The following is a 23,370-nucleotide window of genomic DNA, read 5'->3' on the forward strand; positions in this document are numbered from 1 at the left end:
CTATGGCTATTTTAAAAACAAGAAAAAATAACGTGAGAAAGGTAGATAAGAATTTATTTTTTATAGTATAGGTTATTTGAAATGAAAGACTGAATTAAATTTTATTTAAAGGGAAATGGATTTTGGCAGATGTATTGTGAAAAATTAGGTTATGGTTGTGGAAGGAGGTGTGGGGCAGTTTTGGAAGAATAACAATGAGGATGAAAAGCAGTAAATATTAAAAAAGAAACATGGATATATGTACCTGTAAATGTGTACATTTTGTAAATATGTAAATAATGTTTTTATGTTGTGTTAAATAAAGTGCCCCTTTTCTCTTATATAGATGACATGGAAACTTTTATATCTATCTGAGCTACCACCAGCTCAGACTGATGGAGCCTCAGTTTAACATCTCGTCTAAAGGACAACACACTCAGAAGTGCAGCACCCTCTGTTTGTTGCACAGTAGGGTCAACCAGCCATCTACCTAGTGTGGAAAAAGAACCCACAACCTTGTGCACCAAAGGTGAGTGTGCTACATGTTGCACCACTCACACTGATCCCTCCAGACTAAGGTTGTCATCTCACTTTAGACTGATCACAGTGGCAGACTTAGCTTGAAGGTGGATATAACTCTGCTTTTCTATGTGCTGGCATCATGCTGAATGTTTAAATGGGCTATTAGCTATGGTTACAGGAACAATCCTATCACCATGCCTAAGGGTAGATATGCCCCTACATAGGTTCATAGGTTCATACTAAGCTATCTGCCCTGGGGCAATTATAAGCCTAGCCCGATTCTGTATGGCTTACGCCACCCCTTGATTTGAGTATACTGTGCCCTTTTTAAGGTTTAGTTTACTGTGCATCTGTCTAATAGTGACACGGGAGTAATCCCTGGGACAAACCTACGATCTCCCATCCACTTATCGAGATTCTTCTTGAAGAGATTCAGTGAGGTGCTCTGCCTCACATGAACTGGAATTCTATTCCAGAGCGAAGGGAGCCTCTGGGTTATGAACCTGTCCCTCCAGCAAGTTCCATTTATTTCTGTGTTGAGGTTCAAGTCCCTCGAGCATGTGGCTGTAAGGGATTTAGATTTACTGAGGTGGAGCATGTCCATTAATTCTGGATTTGACATAACTTTGTATGTCAGGCATAGATTGCCTCGAAGTAGGCGGTATGCAACTGAGTAGAGCTGGATTTTTTTTAACTGAGCAGCATATGGCATCTGTTTGAGACCCTTGATCCTCTTGGTGAGATACTTTTGGGGTCTTTCTAATTGCTGCAGGTGTTGGGTAAGGTACATCCCAAAAGGGGCATTGTATTCTATGATGGGCCTGATGAGGGATGAATAAAGGGGCACGATTACCTCTCTTGATCTAGATGTGAAACCCTTCGTGATGAGGTAGGCTATGTAGAAGGTCTTTCTAACCACTTTGGCAATGTGGTTTTCAAAGGAGAGATTGCTATCAACTTGGGTCCCCAGGTCCCTAATAACTTTCTCTGTACTTAATGAGTTTCCGCCTATGTGGTAATTTGTGGGCACATTGTTTTTGCCAAAGGGTATGACTATACATTTTTTGGCATTTAGCTTTAAACCATGGTGCTGGCACCAGTTATCTGTCTCTGTGAGACCTTTTTGAAGGATGTTTGTGTTAGCTGGAGAGTTGATTATGCCTCCCAGTTTGCAGTCATCTGCAAACTTGGTGAGCCATAGTCCTCCCATGTTTGCCTGTACCTCGGAAAAGTATATACCAAACATGAGTGGTCCCAGGACAGAACCCTGTGGGATGCCAGTTGTGACCGGTTTCGAGTCTGACATGGCTCCAGCAACTCTCACTCTGTGGGTTCTGTCTTTGAGCCAGTTTGTGACCCATCTTGTGACATAGGGGTTTATATTTAAGCTGGATAGCTTATCTATGATGCCCGAGTGGGGTATTGTGTCAAATGCCTTTGCAAAGTCCAAATAGGCTGTGTGGACTACCTTCCCTTCATCTATGGCTTTGGTGACTGTTTCAAAGAAGTCAACCAGGTTCAAAAGGCAGGATCTGCCCTTGACAAAGCCGAACTGGGTAGGATCTAGTGTCTGTAGGTCCCCAATGTCTTTGTTTATGAGCTCCATGATGATCCTCTCCATAGCCTTGCAGACTAAGCTAGTCAGGATTATGGGGCGATAGTTTCCAGGGTCCGTAGAGGCTCCGCCTTTGTGGAGTGGGACCACTGTTGCTGTACGCCATTCTGTGGGCACATATCCCGTAGTGAGGCTGAGATTGTATAGTTGTTTTATTTGAGGGATTAGTTCCTCTTGTAGTTCATGTAGGGCGCAACCTGGGACGCCATCTGGTCCCATGGAAGCAGTGTTTTTTGCTTTGGAGAGGGCAGCCTTCACCTGAGCATCTGAGATGTTTGGGAGGCAGCCCTCTGCCGGGATAGATACTTGCTCTTTTGGGGGGGAGGGGGTGGAGAAGTTTGCACTGAACCTGTCTGTCAGGATATTGAGTATGTCTGTGGGTTCAGTGTATTTTTTGTCATTTAGAATCAACTCAGAACAAGTCTGGGAGTTGCATCCCAGGTTTCTAACATAACTGAAAAAAGCCTTATGATTGTCTTTGGTGTCCTGTGCAATTTTTCTCTCGAAGCTGGCCTTGGAGGATTTTATGAGGGGTCGTAATTTTTTGCTAGTACTGATCAGAGATGCCTTCCCTATTAGGGATTTTGCTCTATCATGTAGTAGCTTCCTCCTTCTGTTGTAAAGTTTATTTATGGCAGGGGTCCACCAGACTGGAAGCCTGCCTTTGGATGATTGGGTCTTGGTTTTGTTTGGGATAGCATGATCCATGCATTTCTGGAGATGTCCGTAGAATGCATTTATATAGGATTCTGCAGTTTGGGCTGTAGTTTCCACTGGCGCTGGGGCCTTGAAGGATTCCACTTTGGTTTTGAGAAGTGAGAAGTTTGCTTTTGAGAAGTTTTTCACTGTGGTTTTCTGGCCTGGGGGTGGGGTCGGGATGTGGACATCCAGTGAAATTAATTTATGGTCTGATCTTACCAATGAGGGATATACTTCTCTTGTGGAGCATAGAGTCCCCATGTTGGTAATGATCAGGTATAGTATGTTGTCCCCTCTTGTGGGAGTGGTAACTAGTTGCTGCATAGCATTTGAGTTTATAATTTCCAGGAATCTTTGGGCTAAGGTGCTGGGGCTTGAGTAGTGCTGCCAGTCAATGTTTGGGTAGTTGAAGTCGCCCAATATAACGGTGTTTGGAGAGATATTCATGTTCTCCAATGTTTTCAGGAAAGCCAAATGGGATTCCTGACTTTGAGAGGGTGGTCTGTAGGATGTTATAAACTGAAAAGCAGTCTTGCCCACTGTTAGTTGCACATGGATGTTCTCCGATACTTTGTGCAATGCCACTAACCTGGAGGTGTGGATATCCTTGATAAATATGGAAACTCCACCTCCTTTTGTGGTTCGGTTTGGGTTTTGGGGCCGAAAAGCATGATACGAGGTATAGCCTGGTAGTGCTGGGGTGCTCTCTGGAGCCTTGAACCAGGTTTCTGTCACTGCACAGATATCGATGTTCTCCATACTGAGGAGAGCTTTGAGTGCGTGCATCTTGAGGTTAAGACTTCTGGAGTTTAGCAGCATTACACTTAGTTTTTTGTTCCTTGTGCTGTCTATGGGGGTGGGTTTGACTTTTGAGCCTTGCCTAAAAAGGCACTATAGGGGTGGCAAGAGCCTTTGCCAATATCTGAAAGCCCAGTGGTGACAGGTGCAAGCCGTCCCTAGCGAAGCAACGTGGCTTGTCGAGCATGTCATCCCAGGCTGACAGACACTGGATCCCCTTTGAATGACACCAAAATTTTAGCCAATTGTTAAAATCGATCATTTTGTCTCTGTACTGTGGCATATTTCTTGGTGAGGGTAAGATGCTGCTCAAGGTCAGGGTCATACCAGCCTGGGCTACGTGATCAGAGAGCTCCTCTATGTCTCTTTTCATGTAGTCCAGGGAGGTACGTCTCAGGTCATTCACACCAGCATGTACAATGACTGAGTCATATTTGCATTTGCTTTGGAGTGACCTGAGTGCTTGCGTTATGTGTCGGATCCTAGCACCCGACAGGCAGCTCACCGTGACCTTCGGTTTATTCAGCCTGGTGAGCGGGACATCAGTGTGTCTGACAATAGAGTCACCTATAACAAGAGTATCAGGTGTGTTATTCAGCCTTAAGGGCTGTGGCTGCTTGGCACACTGACTTTGTGGGTTATGTGTTGTGTGTGTTTTGTTTTGAGGTAGCGTTTGCTTGGATGTCTGCTTTGGAGGTCTCTGTTGCTTAGGTAGATTTTTATTTAGAGCCTCCGAGTATGTTTTTGTGTATTTATGTGTTTGGTTCGCTGATGTGGTGGGACTATGTGATACTGGAATTGTGTTGTGTGAGGTTACCTTCTCCTCCTGACTGGTTACACCAGTTTTGAGATGAGAGAGCTCTGCCTCCAGTTTGGCTAAATAGTTGCATCTCTCACATATATTTGAACCTGTTTGGAGGAGGAGAGGGTTGTCCGTGTACATGAGACAGTTGTAACATTGTCTCAAAATTCCCAGATTCACCAGCTGGACTGGAGAGGAAACCATTGACTGACCTTTGGACATGCTAGAGTAACAGGGAAACTGAATTTAAGACGGACCAATAGAGGACAGGGTAATCGTAGAGAGTATAAGAGTAAGTAGTGCTTATGGTTTAATAGTGCTAACTTGTAGGATTACTTAATTGGACCAGTGAAGGGCCTTAGAATGAGAATATGGTGTTTAAATTGAGAGATAGAGCAGTTCTAAGGGAAAAAGTGAAGAGCAGACTTTGTGGAGCCAGGAATAGTTTAAACCCAATTAGGTGGCACTGCCCATTGTTGCGCTATGCTCAAAAATGTGCAAAACTGCGCAAAAGAGGGTTTTAAGAGAGGAAGATGAAGGAGTTTTGGAATTGACCCAAAATGGCCAATAAAACTACAGTTTCAAGTCAGTAACCACTCCCACAGGGGCAGGGAGGCTGCTCAATGTTTTTCACTGCCACTGATCAACAGAGAGACTTTCCTTTAGCCAAGCAAAAAATGGCCTCACAGAAACTTACAAACAGTTCTGTAACTGAACTTTTTTAAATCTCAGAAAAGTGGGAAAAAAAGCAAGATTTTTTTTTGTTTTTTTGTTTTTTCAGAGATAGCAGAGGTTAACAAGTATCAACAAGTTATAACAGTGCAGTAAATGACCCCACACAAGAGTGCTAGGCCAAAGACAGATAAAATGCAAGTTTTGAGAAAAAACAATTTTAAAAATAAGTGCAAACAGGAAATTCAGTAAACAGCTCTAGGTTGTGCTCTAAATACAGTTACTAATGCAGAAATCAAATTTAACAAGCCAGGAAATGCACAAAATAGGTGGCTATGCAGAAAAACTTAGCAAATAAACAGAGGAAAAGTACTTAAAGTCTCAAAAGTGGCTCCTTTCTTCTCTTAGCATTTTCTCCTCTTGGTGGGTGCTTCACCAACAGCCAACAAGCCTGAAAAGACACCAAAACCATGAGGCAACCAGGTTTTAAGAGAGGAAGATGAAGGAGTTTTGGAATTGACCCAAAATGGCCAATAAAACTACAGTTTCAAGTCAGTAACAACTCCCACGGGGGCAGGCAGGCTGCTCAATGTTTTTCACTGCCACTGATCAACAGAGAGACTTTCCTTTAGCCCAAGCAAAAATGGCCTCACAGAAACTTACAAACAGTTCAAGAACAGCAAGCCTGTAACTGAACTTTTTTAAATCTCAGAAAAGTGGGAAAAAAGCAAGATTTTTTTTTGTTTTGTTTTCTCAGAGATAGCAGAGGTTAACAAGTATCAACAAGTTATAACAGTGCAGTAAATGACCCCACACAAGAGTGCTAGGCCAAAGACAGATAAAATGCAAGTTTTGAGAAAAAAACAATTTTAAAAATAAGTACAAACAGGAAATTCAGTAAACAGCTCTAGGTTGTGCTCTAAATACAGTTACTAATGCAGAAATCAAGTTTAACAAGCCAGAAAATGCTCAAAATAGGTGGCTATGCAGAAAAACTTAGCAAATAAACAGAGGAAAAATACTTAAAGTCTCAAAAGTGGCTCATTTCTTCTCTCAGCATTTTCTCCTCTTGGTGGGTGCTTCACCAACAGCCAACAATCCTGAAAAGATGCCAAAACCACGAGGCAACCAGGTTTTAAGAGAGGAAGATGAAGGAGTTTTGGAATTGACCCAAAATGGCCAATAAAACTACAGTTTCAAGTCAGTAACCACTCCCACCTGCTCGATCACTCAGACTGAATATTGCACACTGCTCTGTCCTGAACCAAAGCTAGGTGAGTGGTCTAGTCAGCTTGCATATTATTCCTTGATTATTCCCCAGGAACAGTGAGTGGATTTTATGTCATCAATAGTTTCTTGACACTAATATCTCCAAAAGTTGTTACTCAGACTCAGGTTGCCTAAGTTGTTGCCAGGGATTTATCATTTTGTGCCAATTGGCCTTGTAGGACATAACCACCTTTTTGCAGTTTGTATAACATGTTGATACATTCAGTAAAGGAAATCGAGAGGTAGAAATTTTGACTTCTGACAGAAATTGTTTTTTTTTGACATACATAATCTCTTAGATGTGGAAAAAGAGTGTCCTTGATTCATCACTACTATCAGCATTTAAATCAGTTTCTTTATGCTTTCAAGATTATAGTTTTATTTTGAAATTCGTCATATGGTATAGGCTCTTTTTTAAATGTAAACTGCATGTAGTGCATGTATGTACTTACTATTCTTCATCATAGAACTATCTGTTTGCAATGACTTGCTAAAAGGCTGCACTGGGGCTGCCTGTTCAGTTTCAGAAGACTGAAACCAGAATAGCGAAACTGAAATTGTGAGTGTGACAGGTTATGTATTACACTGGAATTGCAATTTTTCATTTTTTCCCTTAATCTAGGGAAGCATGACCTCAGAGTTAGTGTATGTAAATAATAAGGACGTGGGGCAAAACTACACACAGCTGGTGTGGTAGAGGGTAAAGTCAAATTTTCTTCCTGGTGACGTTGATTTAATAGCCTCTTCCACAGACTACTATAAACTACTCTACTATGTAGTAAGGGAAAAATTCTTGGTTTGCATTCCTCACTTTTTAATTTTAGTGTGTATTTTTATTGCAGTATCTTATTTAAAGTTTCTTTCCTTGAAATTTTGAAAGTACTAGTTATAAGAGAAAACAAAGCTTGAAAATCTTGATGAGTTATAGAAACTTGAGGTGGTTCATTTTTTGTGAACTGTTGGAGGAGTTACGAACTACTACCTATATTTAATGGGAAACAAAAACATTCCAATGTGTTTATTTAAAAGTTAACAGAACAACCTTAGCCATAAATAGCCTGGAATATGTGAAAGGCAAATTTCTTGGATTATACTCATCATTATTATTCCTACTTAATTGCAATATGTATTTTTATTGCATTGTTTTTAAGGTAATTTTTTTTTTAATGTGGATGTTCTGGTTATGAGAAGATAGATACAGATAGATATTGTGATTGAGAGTCCATGGATCAAATGGTTATGTCTCCTTTAAACCTCTGTTGAAGGAACTACACAAACAAGTATAGCTATAAAATATTTTGAGTGAATACCTATGCACTTTATAAATTTTTGTAACTTTAAATTGCAATAAGTGATCTTTTACCTTTTTGTCAGTATTTTATCAATATTTTATTGCTATTTTATCATGCTTTTGAATCATGTGATTTTAACATGGGACTAAGTTATCATGTGGTTTTGAAGTATTTAACTGCTGCTGCAATTGAGTGAGATTTGGTTGCCTGAGGAAGCCTGATTAGGTGAAAGATTTTACTTGCAACATTAAAAGTTATTAATATTAAACGCTTTGGACTTCGTTGTTTCTTCCAGTCTGATATGTTTTCCTGTGGTTTTTGGTTTTATGATTTTATTGTTTTTGAATACTGGCAAAAATTGTTGTTGCTCTCTCAGTGTCTTTTTTGACCTGATGACTATCCCATCATAGAAACTGCTAGTCTATATATATCTAATAGCACTGCTGAATGCTAAAAGCTTAAACTGAGCTGCTGAATGCTAAAATCTTAAACAACACAGTTTCTAAACTTCACACCTTCCACACCTTTGAAATCATTAGCATTTGTGTGATTGCAGAAATGTGGGTTTATTTGAGTATGAGCACTCTCTGTTCCAGAGTAACAATGCATGTCATGGATCCAGAACCATGTGCAACTGCAAGGTAGTATATGTATATATTCAGAAATCCATGACCTCTTCAGATTCCACAAGAGAAAAATCTTCAAATAGGTGAAGCGCAAGTAACACTCAATACAATTAATTATCAGATTGTATCCTGAGGATGGATGTGTACCTATTAGGATGCATATTGTGGCATCAAGGGTGCATAGGGTCATAGGTATTAGGCTAACAACCACAAGGGCCTTTTTACGCCTAGCCATACATCCCAAATCTTTGACGATAAGTGTAAGCATCAGCCTGGGAGATGGATCATTTAAAGGTTACCTGTTTGCATTAGACACATAGGTGCCAAACCAGGGATGAATTTCCTGTTTCCCATCCAGTTGTCCAAGTTGTACTTGAATTGGGTTAGGGAGGAGCTCTGCTTCATACATCAACTACATCAGTGAGCTTGTACTGTCTACCTGCTGGTATATCCTCTTGCCATTAGAAAACATCTGCCCACAGATTAAGGACAGTGAATAGTTGGCAAATGTTTGCTAACATGTTATTTACAAGCATATAATTGCCCAACAGCAAAGTTAGTTATAAAGGCCACTCATTTCCAAAGACAGACTGCAAGAGGGTATTCCCATAGCAATTATGGAAGGCCATTTTGCAGTTAGTGATATGATAAGAATGCATCTATTACATCTATCATCAAAGATCTAGTTTGATGGATCATATAGTTTGGCCTAAATGTCAGACAATAACAGTTACAGAAAGGCAAAAGATGGTAAATCCCATCCATACCATCTTAAATACTGATCATTGCTGTAACACCTAGACAAAGTGCCTGACTACATGCCCATGAAGGGGAAGGTTACCTATGAAGGGACCACTGCCAATGCCATAACAAGTAAATACTAGGACCAGCTACTCTAAAAGCAGACAACAGTAGATCACTGCTCACCAGGGCTAGGAACAGAGAGCAAAAGGCAAAATATCCAGCGGTAAAGAAAATAAGATTGAGTTCTATCAAACAGGTAGACACAGTTTTAGACATTCAATGCTAAGGACAGCAGAAGAGCAACTACCAGTGTGACCCAGCTGAACCACTAATATCAGCTGGGCCCCCTTCTTGGTGCTCGGTGCTGGGCCCCCTTCAGAAGAATTCTAAAGTAATGCAACTGGGGAGCCCTTTCATTGCTTCTGGCTGTAGGATATGTCCATGGATGGAAGCTATCCCTCGGTATTGCTAAATGTAGCAAAAAAAAAAAAAAACACTTTGGAGGAGAATTTATACACATAAATAAAATCATATTTGCCAGGTAGAAATGGTTTAATTCAGCTGAACAAAGCATCCATCCTGCTGTGAAAATACATTTGGAGCAATACCAAATACCAGAATCCTAATACCAATCAAGACCGAGTAGCAGCAAATACTCACACATGGGGTAATAAAGGAATCTGGTGAAAGGATACACTTTGTTAATCCTCTACTGCAGTTAGCCATTGTAGGGAAGGAGCCATAGGAAATTTGGAGATCTAAAGTCAATCATAACCTGTCCAAAAGCATGTCCCATCTTCTTACACTTCTCTGTATTTGTGAGATCTCAGAGTACAGTTAAAGATGATGTGCTGACTTTGCCATCACATCAAGGGTAAAAATGGATTTCCATCCCTGTAAAAGGGAATTGCTGTTGTATGTTTTGCAATATCACGTGTCAAAGCCTATAACCTCCCAAACATCGCTATATTTATATCTGTCTAGATTATCTTTCCCAGTATTGCTTATACACTATATTGGCATACACTACATCACCACAGATGGTTGAAACTAATTAAATAAAAAAAGGAATGTTTATGCAGGAGGGGGGGGGCTTCCTACCTGTACCAACCCCCCACATATGCAGCCCTCTATACCCCTGCTAATTATAGATGCCAGCTCCAGGATCACAAAACAGTAGGGAAAGGATAAAATCCCACTCTCCACTGTGTAGCGATCCTGCAAAGCAAATGCCAGCATCTTACAATGAACAGGCATTTCAGTTAAAAAAAACTTCCTTCTGAAACATTTGATGTAATGAATGCATGATGGACTATACTGATCCCATAAATATAGATATAACTATAGATATAGACATAGATATAGATATAGATGATATATATATATATATATATATATATATATATATATAGAGAGAGAGAGAGAGAGATATAGATATAGATATAGATATAGATATAGATAGAGAGAGAGAGACACTATTTTGTCTTCAACATTTTATTACTTGATTGCCCAGATATGGAAATGCTAAGAGCATCAAGATCAAGGCTCAGTTTCAAAATTAAGCCTTTTTTCTTTTTTGTAAGTAACTCAAATACCTATTTCATAACTGCAAAATAATGTAATGTATGACAAAAAGCTGATACATAGGATTACTACACAGCATTTTACATACAAACCATTGTTAAAATATGTTTTGGTCTACAGTGGAAAGTCACTAGGCAATCTTACTTTTCCCATCTTACTCAGTTAAATCAGTCATTTTGTGCATAGTAAACCAGTCTCCAAGATAAAATAAAAAGAACAAAAAAGCTTAATTTCAAGCCTTAATAAAATCAAAATGTCTCTCTCTCTCTCTCTCTCTCTCTCTCTCTTTTTTTAATCCAGAAAAATTGGAATATGTTTCTGCAGCACTAGACTCTATTACCAATGGCATTCAGATCAAAAGAGGCAAAATATTTAATTTCTGAAATTCATAAAAAATGTTCTGTTCTTCTACACTACAAAACTAATGAAAACAGAATGAATTTAAAAGCAACCATTTCCACAACTGCATGTTCGGGAAACTAAAATATTCAGTAGATGCAATGCTGCAAGGCATCACATTTTAAGACAGGCATAATACAGAAAAAATACCCAAAGTAAAATCTAACTTTTTATTCAAAATGTTATTGCAAAAAGACTCCTCCTCATTTTTGCATGTCTTACAGATGTTTTTTCTCTTCTTCAGGAAAAAATATTTTATTATGGGCAAAATTCTTTTTTCAAATCTGAAACAGAAATCCTTGAATCATTGCTATACTGCAAGTTGCAATATGCATAAAGAAATCAAATATGTGTTAATTACATTTACATATTTGTGAGACCCGCAGAATCATTTCAACATAATGTATATTAAGAGTTATACATAGTTTTCTTAGTCAGTTTGTTCGTTTTTGCAAATGAAACTAGCAATACTAGTAGTCAGATGACTGAACAGTCCTATACTTTTGCTTTATAACTGCGGCTTGAAGTATGATCTAGCAATCAATTTATTGAATAATGATTCAGAAAAAATGACATAATGTGGAAGTCACAACTGTGGGAAGGTTAGTGGTACAGAAGGTGGGAATGATTGTGAAACAAAGTGTGTGAGATCATGATAGATTGCAAAGCACTGTAGCTGGCATACCATGCAAATCAGCATATAATCACATGCAAAAGGGCAGCTTTAAGATAATGAAGGTGATGGCAAAAGAAAATGAGGGTAAACAAAATGCCGAAGCAACTTAGAAATACAGAGAATTTTCAGTATGAACCATGAGTGCTGCCATAGCTGTACATCATGAAATCAAAATGAGCAGAGACCACACTAATGGTATAGGCAGCTGTAGGATTAGCAGAAAAGCACCTGTGTGAGACCCACTTATGTGCTAGTAGCCAAGAAGGTGCTCATCATTACCTTTAAACTGTAGAAGAATTTTTCAACGTGTAAAATTTTATTTTACCAGTGACATAGAAAAAGTGGACTATTGTTGTGTAAACAGAGACACCATGCACGACCTTGTACAGATGACTCACCCACACATGCAGATGTGGAATACCCATTCCTGTGGACATAAAGGGCTCGAGAGATGTATGAAATAACCAGTCTTGTGGACACCAAGATATACATAGCACTGAAAATCCTGGTTTGGAATGACTATGATAATGATTATGCACAAAGGTGTTTGACTGCACATTAGCTTCTAGATGAGACAGTCTCCCAACTATACCTGTAGAAAATGATACATAAATGAGCAAAACTCTCTTTGAGGTTGTCACATAGACCATGTACCATATCAGGCAACTTTGCAATGACTGCGGTGGCATCAACTGCTTCTTGTATTACTGTCTGCATTTCCATAGTGTAATTGAGGCAGTCAGCTCAGGTGTGGGGTGGGAACTAAGGCATTGGCAGCCACTAGTAAATTGGCCCCTAATTTCCTTCCCATGTTCACAGGAGTTACTAGCACCCATTGTTGCCCAAAGTGGAGAAGAGTGCACTCAGGACTGCCGTGTTGCCCAGTTTCTGTTCTACTATGGTAGCAAGTGACTGAAAGGTTGATTGCACAGGCAATGTAGCCGTGTCTATATAAGGGAAGTGTGACATATCTGCCTCATTACTCATGCCTGGCAGGGTCATGTGGCAGAGACAGTGCCATGCTGTGGTTGCACTCATTGTCAGGCTCAGATATGTCCTTGTTACCAGCTATGCTAACATCCACAGTGAGTGACCCAGACAAGGAAGCACATGTTAAAACAGACAAAGAGCCATACCAAAGTGTATCTGTGGTACTTTGTGACACTCCAAGATTCCAGTGATGATACAAATATAAAACAAAGTGGCATGCAAATATGTAAATCATGTACCTTGTGCAGAATCTCTTAGCAGATGAACATGTAAAGTGTGTATACAAATGAAATAACCATATTGCAGGTGAATATGGTTTTAGCTCTGGCACATTGCATTGCATGATATATATATATATATATATATATATATATATATATATATATATATACACACACACATATATATATATATATATATATATATATATATATACACACATATATATATATATATATATATATATATATATATATATATATACATATATATATATATATATATATATATATATGTATATATGGTCTTACCAGTGTCTAATCTTCCACCAGATATGGCAAAGGGGTCCTGCATCACAGAGTATGGCAGGAGTTTCTCTATGGTTGTTATTGGCAACTGTGTAGGCAGATCCCCACCCATGACTGACTTTTCCATGTGAGGCAGGTTGCCTTGTTGAAGACTGTGCAACTTCTAACTTGCACAAAAGTACAGGCACCCTCTAAAGGTCACTGATAGGTTCATAGGTTGGTACTAGGCTATCAGCTCTAGGGCCTATAAAACTCTAGCCATAACAATTCCCTGGCTATTTCTTCCCACAGTATTTAATTAGTCTTTAATTAGTCATAAGTATGTTTCTAGCACAACACAGTGTGTACCAATGAATGTTGACATTGTCTATGTTTACCTCTATATACTTACATGTGTCCCTTGCATCATGGGCCCACTACATTAAATGTACAGCCTCCATCATACATGTAGATGGCTATGGTTGTATACTCCTATATGCACACTATCTGCTTTAGTAATGGATTGCAAAATCTTTCACCTATGTGCCTATATGCAAATGTGTTAGCGTGCACTACAGCATAAAGGTCAGCCCTAGTACAAGGTCTACATGAGTGGTTCACTAAAATTCCTTTTGATGGCCCCAGATAGAGTGGCACACACACATACAGTGCTCACCAGTGCAAAACAACATGTTACAGAGTTATCACAACTCAGCTCATATAATTGCTACTGGACACCAGCTCCACTTCACCCCAACAGCAAGAAAGAAATATATTTTTAAAAAGACTTACTCACCAAAAAGTACCAAGGAAGCACAGCTTTCAATCCAGATTATACCCCCTCAGAAGCCAACAGAGCAAAACATTTTCAAAAAGCAATTCCCCTCATAAGACAGCAACAAACTAAAACATTCTAAAAAGTATGACCACCTCCACAAACAGCATATTTTGAAAAGCCATTCCATCCCATCCAAAAATAAGAAGATCCATTTTCAACCCCCTCCCCTATGCCATTTCAGTGAGAAACAGACTGAAAAGTATTTTCCCAGAAACTGACAAGAAAGGTAATGTTAGACAGCAGTCTTAATCAGCTTCCAGTCAGCTGTCTTAGTAAAAGACTCCTAACAGTACTAACGTGCAATAATACAAAGAGATGTGGGTTGGACAGGGTACACATAAACATTACATTCTGTTACTCATATTGGGAACCCACCCTTTTATGTCATGCATATATCACTTCTGTAGGGACAAATCACACAGCATTGTGTTGCCACGGTGCCTACTGTTCTGCCTTACCTGCCACATGCAATGTGTGATGAATCAATTGTGCTACCATATTCCTACAGAATGTGTCCTGTATAGTGGCCATGGCTTCTGAGAGCAATGAGTATAGCAGGGTTCCAGGTGTTGTTCGAAGATGTCTGTAATTAATGTGTAGAGAAAACAGGAGTGCCTGCTGGTGACATATCAAGAGAGTCCCCATGATAAGTTGGATGTCTGGCATTGTCTTGTCTGGGGAATGACTACTGAAATAGGCATCGCCCAATTAGGTGAGCAGTACAGGCATCACTATCACTATCGTGAACTAAAGAGTTCCTGCTTTGACCTTTTTCACCAATGGAAAAGAAGGTGAGGTATAGTGAATTGAATTCTACAGTAACTGTTTAGATCTAACATTGTCCCAGTAACAATTGTGGTTATATATAATGAGTGAAGTGTGCCTTTAAGAGTTTTACAAAGAGAGTTAAGTTTGCTAACTTTTTTTTTTTTTTTGTATTTCTTTTCTGGTTGAGTATTCCATGTAGTTTTCAAGAAAGTTCATTCTGTTGCTGCCATGGTATCTGGAGGTCTTTCTATCTGTTTGGTGTCTTTATATCTTTTTTAAACACCTTTATCGAATTATTACTTAATACATAGGCAAATGTACATTTATATAAAAGTAAACAAATCATACTAATATTTCCCTAGTTACAAACATTATACATCACATACATTCTTTTATACACTTATCATTGATTCAACATTACATAAACTGTTCAGTTCCTGCCTTTCCTTAAATCTCACTCCTCCTCCTTCAAAACATTATGCTGCAGGTATTGTTCCCTTAACTTCCATTTTTTCCATGTAATTTGCTCCTACCCTTTTCTAAAGATCCTACTTCTAGTTCTTTTATCTGCTTTACAATATTTAATATTTGGAATACATCTGGTTTAGACTTTGATTTCCATTTTCTAGAAGTGTTTTTTTTTTTGGCAGCCATCAGAATTAGACTTAACAAGGTCTTACTATGTCTAGGCAATTCAGATGTTGCATTCCAGCTGAAATAAGTAATTTCCTTAGTTATAGTCATTTGCTCACTCAGTAGTTCTTTTTTTTCTCATTTTTTTTTATTTTTCAAATACATTTGAATGAATTCCATAGTATTTATACATAACCTCTTAAATAACTATGTACACTATTTACATTATCCTAACACTATAACAGATCTTAATGTATACAGTTACTTAATAAGTATGTCAAACCCATTATCAAAGTGTCTGCTCAATTATTGTATAGTGTCAGTGATAAGACTTTTCACCAAGGGTTGTTGATAAATGGCTTTGGATCCATTCTTAGTTCTTTAATTTTAATTTCCAATAATGCTGTGGTCTTCAGTAGGCTGTAGAAGTCTTCCAAAGTTGGTATTGTGTTTGTATTCCATCTTCTTGTTAAACACTTCCTTGAAATTGCAAGTATAGTCCATACTATATACATGGTTGACCTATTCAAATGAGGACCTTCCCTCACATTTAATAATAACAGAGCTTAGTTAAATAAAACGATTCATTAAATAAAGCTTGTAGAAAGTTATTAATACCATTCCAAAATGGCTTAATTTTAGTGCAATCAAAGATAATGTGGTTCCAATCTGCATTGTGTACTTGCTCACATCTCCAACATATTTCTTTTATGGAAGAATTCATTTTACTGATTCTGTCTGGGGTTAAGAATGCTCTGTGCAAGCATTTCCAATTAAAAACTTTTCAGTATTGTGGAAAGAATGTTTATTTTATTGATAATAAGATATTTGCTTTAATATCTTCAGTTAACTGTATTGAGTGTCCTTTTGTTATATATTTGCAGTATGATGTTTGGGGTATTGTTTTATAGTTTATCAATATTTTGTAAAATTTTGAAATACTGTTTTCCCATATATGTATTTTGTAAATTTGGGTATTTCTTTAAATGAAGAATTGTTAATTATTCTACTTAAATCTTGCGAATATGACAAAATACTCTATAAACTTAGCCAGTCCTGTTGTGGAATTTGTATTGTTGTTTTTATTACTTGCATATCTAAAACTTTTAGTTCTTTGATACATTGCAGCCAACAAACAAAGCCTTTCTGTTCCCAGGAATTAATCATTTCTCTATATATTTTATGTGGAAAGTTCTTTTTAACTATAAATGGTGTTAAAAGATCAAATCAGATTTTTAAATCTATATTTGCATTAATAATTTTCCTATATGAGTCAATGTAATAATTAATCATATGAGTTTTAGTGGGTTTAGTTATGTTATATTGCATATGAATACATAATATGTGCCATGGCAAATTTTTTTATCTGTTATTTGAATTTTTTTGTAAATCAAATCCATTTATTGATATTACAGTTAGTAATTCTTTCCAATTTGCAGAGTATTTTGGACTTATCCAATCTGATATTGTTTTAGATATTGATGCTTTTATATATGTTTCTATATCCGGAAAGCTTAATCCTCCCTGTTTCCATGGTCTGATATGATGTATTAAAGCTATTCTGTTTCTTTTGGGAAGCTATAAAAATTTTATTAGGCATGAATTTATTTCTTTAATTATATTCCTTTCTGGTAACAGTTTTATTGTCAAGGCTATATATAGGATCTTGGGAAGTAAAACCAGTTTTATTAACTGTAGTCTATCTTCAAATGTTAATATTATTTTGTTCCATTTTTTCACAGAGATTTTAATTGTGTTGATGATATCATTGTAGTTTTTGGGAGTAATTCATTATTATCCTTGCATAACTCAATTCCTAGATATTTTAAGGTAGATTCTTGTTTCCCTATGATGTGATCCCCCTTAGTCTGCAGTTCTTTTCTTTTTTTTTTTTTATTTAAAAATAAAAATTTTGATTTTGATTTATTGGAATGGAGTCCTGAAGTCATGTGAAATTTGTCAATTAATATATCTAATTCTTCTAATCTCTCTTTTGTATTAGATAATGTTAGTAATATGTCATCAGCAAATAGCATTACTTAAGAATTGTATTGTTTATAAACATCTATTTTTTTTGATTTTTATATTGCTACAAATTGAATCTGCCAATATTTCAATAGCCAGAGCAAAGAGAATCGGTGATATGGGACATCCTTGTTTAGTGCCTTTTCTTATATGTATAGATTAAGAGGTAAAATGACCTAACTTGACATACACTAAATTATTTGTATATATATATATATATATATATATATATATATATATATATATATATATATATATATATTATATTACATTTTAAGAAAACTGAGATCTGATTGGTTTGATGTGTACTGATGATGCTATAAAATGGGACAGTTTTTTAACACTTTGTTTTGAAAGGCCTAATTTTTGGGCTGAAAGTGCTAAACCGGTGGACTAAAGTCTTTTTTGTGTGACACAGTGCTTCACCATTACTTGTGGTTTTCCTTTCAATTTTACAAAACTTACTCAAGGTGTGAGACAAGTCTGCAGTTTTTTTCTTGATATATATGACAATATTAACTAACAGAATGAAAATACCACTATATCAAACAATAAATAATGATCATACCGGATTTATATATCATAGACACAAACATGACAATATCAAAAGGATAAATTCTTTTATAGATTATGTTAATAAAGAAAATAAAGAATTGGCTTAGATATAGAGAAAACCTTTGATTCCCTAAATTGGGACTATTTATTCAAAATCCTAATGCTATTGGAATTTCCTTCATCCTTTGTTCATCTCCTAAAGAATATATATATATTCTTTTATAGATTATGTTAATAAAGAAAATAAAGAATTGGCTTAGATATAGAGAAAACCTTTGATTCCCTAAATTGGGACTATTTATTCAAAATCCTAATGCTATTGGAATTTCCTTCAACAAAGGATGAAGGAAATTCCAATAGCATTAGGATTTTGAATAAATAGTCCCAATTTAGGGAATCAAAGGTTTTCTCTATATCTAAGCCAATTCTTTATTTTCTTTATTAACATAATCTATAAAAGAATATATATATTCTTTAGGAGATGAACAAAGGATGAAGGAAATTCCAATAGCATTAGGATTTTGAATAAATAGTCCCAATTTAGGGAATCAAAGGTTTTCTCTATATCTAAGCCAATTCTTTATTTTCTTTATTAACATAATCTATAAAAGAATTTATCCTTTTGATATTGTCATGTTTGTGTCTATGATATATATAAATCCGGTATGATCATTATTTATTGTTTGATATAGTGGTATTTTCATTCTGTTAGTTAATATTGTCATATATATCAAGAAAAAAACTGCAGACTTGTCTCACACCTTGAGTAAGTTTTGTAAAATTGAAAGGAAAACCACAAGTAATGGTGAAGCACTGTGTCACACAAAAAAGACTTTAGTCCACCGGTTTAGCACTTTCAGCCCAAAAATTAGGCCTTTCAAAACAACGTGTTAAAAAACTGTCCCATTTTATATCATCATCAGTACACATCAAACCAATCAGATCTCAGTTTTCTTAAAACGTAATATAATATATATATATATATATATATATATATATATATGTGCATTTGTGTGTGTGTGTGTGTGTGTGTGTGTGTGTGTGTGTGTGTATAAAATACATCCTATATAATGCATTCATTTTTTAACAAGCATATAAACTATTTACATTTATTATAATAGACTTTTCTTTTCAACACAGCTTTATAGTTGACACCATTGTTAAGCCCTGGTGCCCTGCATGCATCCAAAAGAACCTTCCATTTGGACTCTCTAAAATCTAGTTTCCCATCTCTGTCTCCACTGAAATCCACTGGAACATGATCTATAACTGTGAAAAGAAACTTAACACTGTGATTGCCACCCACACAGTTTAAAGTGTGCTTATAAAGAACATTGTCCAAATTTCTCTTTCTAATGGCATAATAATGTTTATACATCTTGTTTTTAAGTTGCCTTTTGGTCTTTCCAATATAAAACAAAAAAAGGTGGAGCATTTTGCTATGTATACCACAAAGGTAGATTTACAACTGAAAATTCTTAGAACATGCCACATCTTGTTCTGGGTTACAATATCAAATTATGGTCCCTCTGAAATGTATTTACAAAAATTGCAGCTCTTGCATTTAAAAGTACTTGTGTTACCTTGGGGCTTTTTTCTTGGTGTACTTTCTAACATTTCTTGGAAATTCCTTGCTCTTGTGTTAACAAAAATGGGGGCTTCTCCTACTACCATCTGAAGATCACTGTTAGAAACTAATATTATCCAGTTGTTGGGGCACTATATTTTTTATTTCTTTGCTGTCTATGGTAAATGTTAACAACATTGATGTAACCCAATCTTTCTTGTCCTGTGTGTTTCCTCTGAGGCCCTCCTTTTTGTTTGTACTAATAATGCCATGCACAATTTTGGATGGGTACCCTCTGTTTTGAAATCTAAAATGCAGTTCCTGCACTAACAGATCTAAATGTGCTTCATCACTTGTAAGTCTCTTAAGTCTTACTAACTGCCCCTTTATAATATTGTATTTCACATAAGTGGGATGCATACTAGAATAACTTAAAAGACCATTACTTGCTACATTTTTATAACTGACGCTGGACCCCAAAAAATCTTTACCTTCCTCTTTAATAACCTCTAAATCTAAAAATCAAATGTTAAAATTGTCCAGCTACCATTAAAATGCAAAAAAGTGGGGCTGTTGTTCATGTCTTCAATAAGCAGCAAGAGTTCAGTTGGTGTTCCTCTCCAAATGAAAAACAAATCTTCAATAAAATGATGGTAACTCACAATTTTGTGTCTATTGGTAAAATTGGACATCATGTTATTATCCTAGTAAGCCAAAACTAAGTTGGCATAATTGGGAGCCATCCTGGCACCCATCACCACACCCTTGATTTGCAAGAAATATTCATTGTCAAACATGAAGTAATTATATGAAAGAATGTTGTCCAGGCATTCCATCATGAACCTACACTCTTCTAATTCATATTCTCTACTGTTAATTAACAAATTCCCAACCTATTCTAAACCCAGATCATGGAGAATGCAGGTGTATAAAGATGCCACATCAACTGTCATCAACAAATCACCAGCTTCAGCCTTAATTTTCTTGATTTTGCTTAAAAAAAATCAAAAGATTCCCTAATAAAGGATTCTGTCTTCTGCACTATTTCAAGCAGAGTTCTGTCTATAAACTGAAAACATGCCTCTAACTTCAATGCTGTGAGGAAACTATAGGCCTGTAAGGGGGACAATGACCATCCTTGTGTATCTTTGGAATTCCAAAGAGTTGCCCTATCTTGGGTTTGTCTACTACAAAAAAAGCTCATACATATTCCTGGAAATTAAACCTTCTGCCAAAGCTTCAAAAAGCCAAGAATCTATTATTTTGTAAGCTTTTAGGACATCACCTTTGGAAACTTTTTTATATGCAGTTTCATCTGCTAATAAAAATTGCATTCCTTTCACATAATCATCAGAATTCACTATGACCATTGAACCGCCTTTGTCCACATGCATAACCCTGATAGAAATATCATCCTTAATAGAATTGAAAATCATTTGCTCTTCTGAAGTCATATTATGAAATTTTCTCTTAATTATTTTGTTTAACAAATCCCTAATTTCTGTTTCAAGCAAATCCTCAAATGCTTTTAATGCAGGGTGCAGGGGCGGGTTAAAAGTGCTAGGTGTAACAAAATTACCCTTTTGTTTACCTTCTTGATTCCCCATTAACAAATTTACATTCAGTTTTCTGGTTTATGCTTTTAAGTTAACAACAGTGTCCACAATGTCCGCCCTTCTAGAGGGCACATAATTGAAGCCTTTCTTTAATAAATTAGTCTCTGCTTCTGTAAAAACCCTGTGTCATAGGCATTACCTGTATGCTTGATGCCATTCCTGATTTTTTTCCCTGCAAAACAGAGGGTAAACACTGGCTTGATTTGAAGTTTCAGCTACCTGCATTACTGTCAGATTGTTGTAGCTGTTCAAATTCCTCCTCGGTGGTACATTTTGCTTCCCTGGTGTCACAGACTCCCATTGGCCATATTGCACTGTTTTTTTTTTATCCTGCAGATTCTTCAAGCATTGAGGGGATAAAAAAGACTTGGAAAATCTGCTGTTTTCTTGATTGTAAAAGCCTCCATTCTCTCTAAAGGCTTCTTCCTCTCCTGTTGCAATGTTCTGCAATGATGCCAGCTCACCGGAAGTATTGCTTGCTGATTCTACCGGTTTAAAGGTGGAATTACGTTTCCATTCTCTATTCAGCCTGCAATCCCTGTTTACTTTCTTTTCTTTATTTTGCCTCAAAGAATTGTCTAAAGCATCAATTTTATACTGTATTCACCTTGGAACATCATCAATTTCTTTAGGTAAGGCAGCCAGACTGAGTTTATCTATATATACATTGATCCACTTAGCAAGCTTATGCGCCTCTTCTTCATGGTGTTCCTTAAGTACTTTAAGGAACGTCAAACCTGTGTCTTCACAGGTAACACAGGTACTTTAAAATGCAAAAGCTGCAATTTTTGTAAATACATTTCAGAGGGGCCAGAATTTGGATATTGTAACCCAGAACAAGATGTAGAACGTTCCAGGCATTTTCAATTGTAAATCTAGCTTTGTGGTATACATGGCAAAATATTCCACCTGTTTTTCATTTTATATTGAGAAGACCAAAAGGGATCAGGGTGAAGTAATAAAATAAACCTAAAATAAGCATTCTATCTAAAAGCAGTATTCAGCCATGCAAGTCAATGGCAGGCATAAGACAACCTGGCCAGTGAATAATGGTTGCTAAGGGGGGAGGCCCAGTGTGGGACATGTAACTATGCATTAACAGACAATCTTATGCAAATGAGGGGAAGCATAGTGAATCCCAGATTTCCCCAGGGTGTGAGGCAGGTCCCAAGAGTGTAAGAGTAGAAATAGCTGGGTGCAAGACTAGGATATAGGTGACATCATGGGCGGGTGTGTCAGGCATACTGGAAGTGGATTGGAGCCCTCTGACTCGGGACTGCTCCTAGCTTTGCAAAGCTAACCTAGAGGTGTGTCCAAACTGCCTAGCAGTCCTTACAAAATGTAAGTGGGTGTGCATGTTGCAAACTGGGTTTCACAGGAAGAAATAGAAAGTTAAACCAGGAAATAGCAGCTCTGTGAACATATGAGCACTCTGTCTGTGCGGCGCACACACAGGCCTAATCAGGGAGACAATGGGAAGGGAAAACAGCAGTAGGAAGGTAATCAAGGAGAACTAGCTGACCTGCCAGGTGAAATGTATCAGAATCAGTTAATCACACAGGCATCAAACCAGCCCAGCCCAGAACACCAATATAAACCAAGCAAACGCCTACCCCCCCCCCCTGGTTTTTCCACACTCTACACCACCAGTGTATACAAGCGGGGAAATTTTAAAAATAAACCTACAAAATGAGAAGGGTTGCAGCAGGCAACATAGAACAACATGTGCAAGAGGCTGAGGGTGGTGAGGATGTCAATACTGCTGAACAACCCACAGTGAGGAGACAGAGAAGAGTGTACAGACCCAGGGTAACCTACCAGGGGCTACATGAGCTGGAGATAGTGGAGCACTATAGGGTGGACAGAGACCTCCTACAGCTAATCGTTGAACTGTGCAGGCCACACCTGACACACCACACTCGCCAAGGGGAACCCATCCGAGTGGACACCAAGGTATGCATAGGACTAGGTATACTAGCCACAGGTACATCACAAACTACAACTGGGGATGACAGGGGCATCTCACAGGCATCAGCATTCAGAGTATTCCACCAGTTCCTGGATGCCATGTCAGCACATGCCAGTGAGCACGTATATTTCCTCAACACACGTGAGGTTTTGACCCGCAATATGCATCTCTTCCACCAAATAGCTAACTGCCCTGGGGTAGTGGGTGCTATAGACTGCACACACTT

This window comes from Protopterus annectens, chromosome 3.part0 (assembly GCF_019279795.1).
Source record: "Protopterus annectens isolate FY-2018-M chromosome 3.part0, PAN1.0, whole genome shotgun sequence".
Classification (NCBI taxonomy): Eukaryota; Metazoa; Chordata; order Ceratodontiformes; family Protopteridae; genus Protopterus; species Protopterus annectens.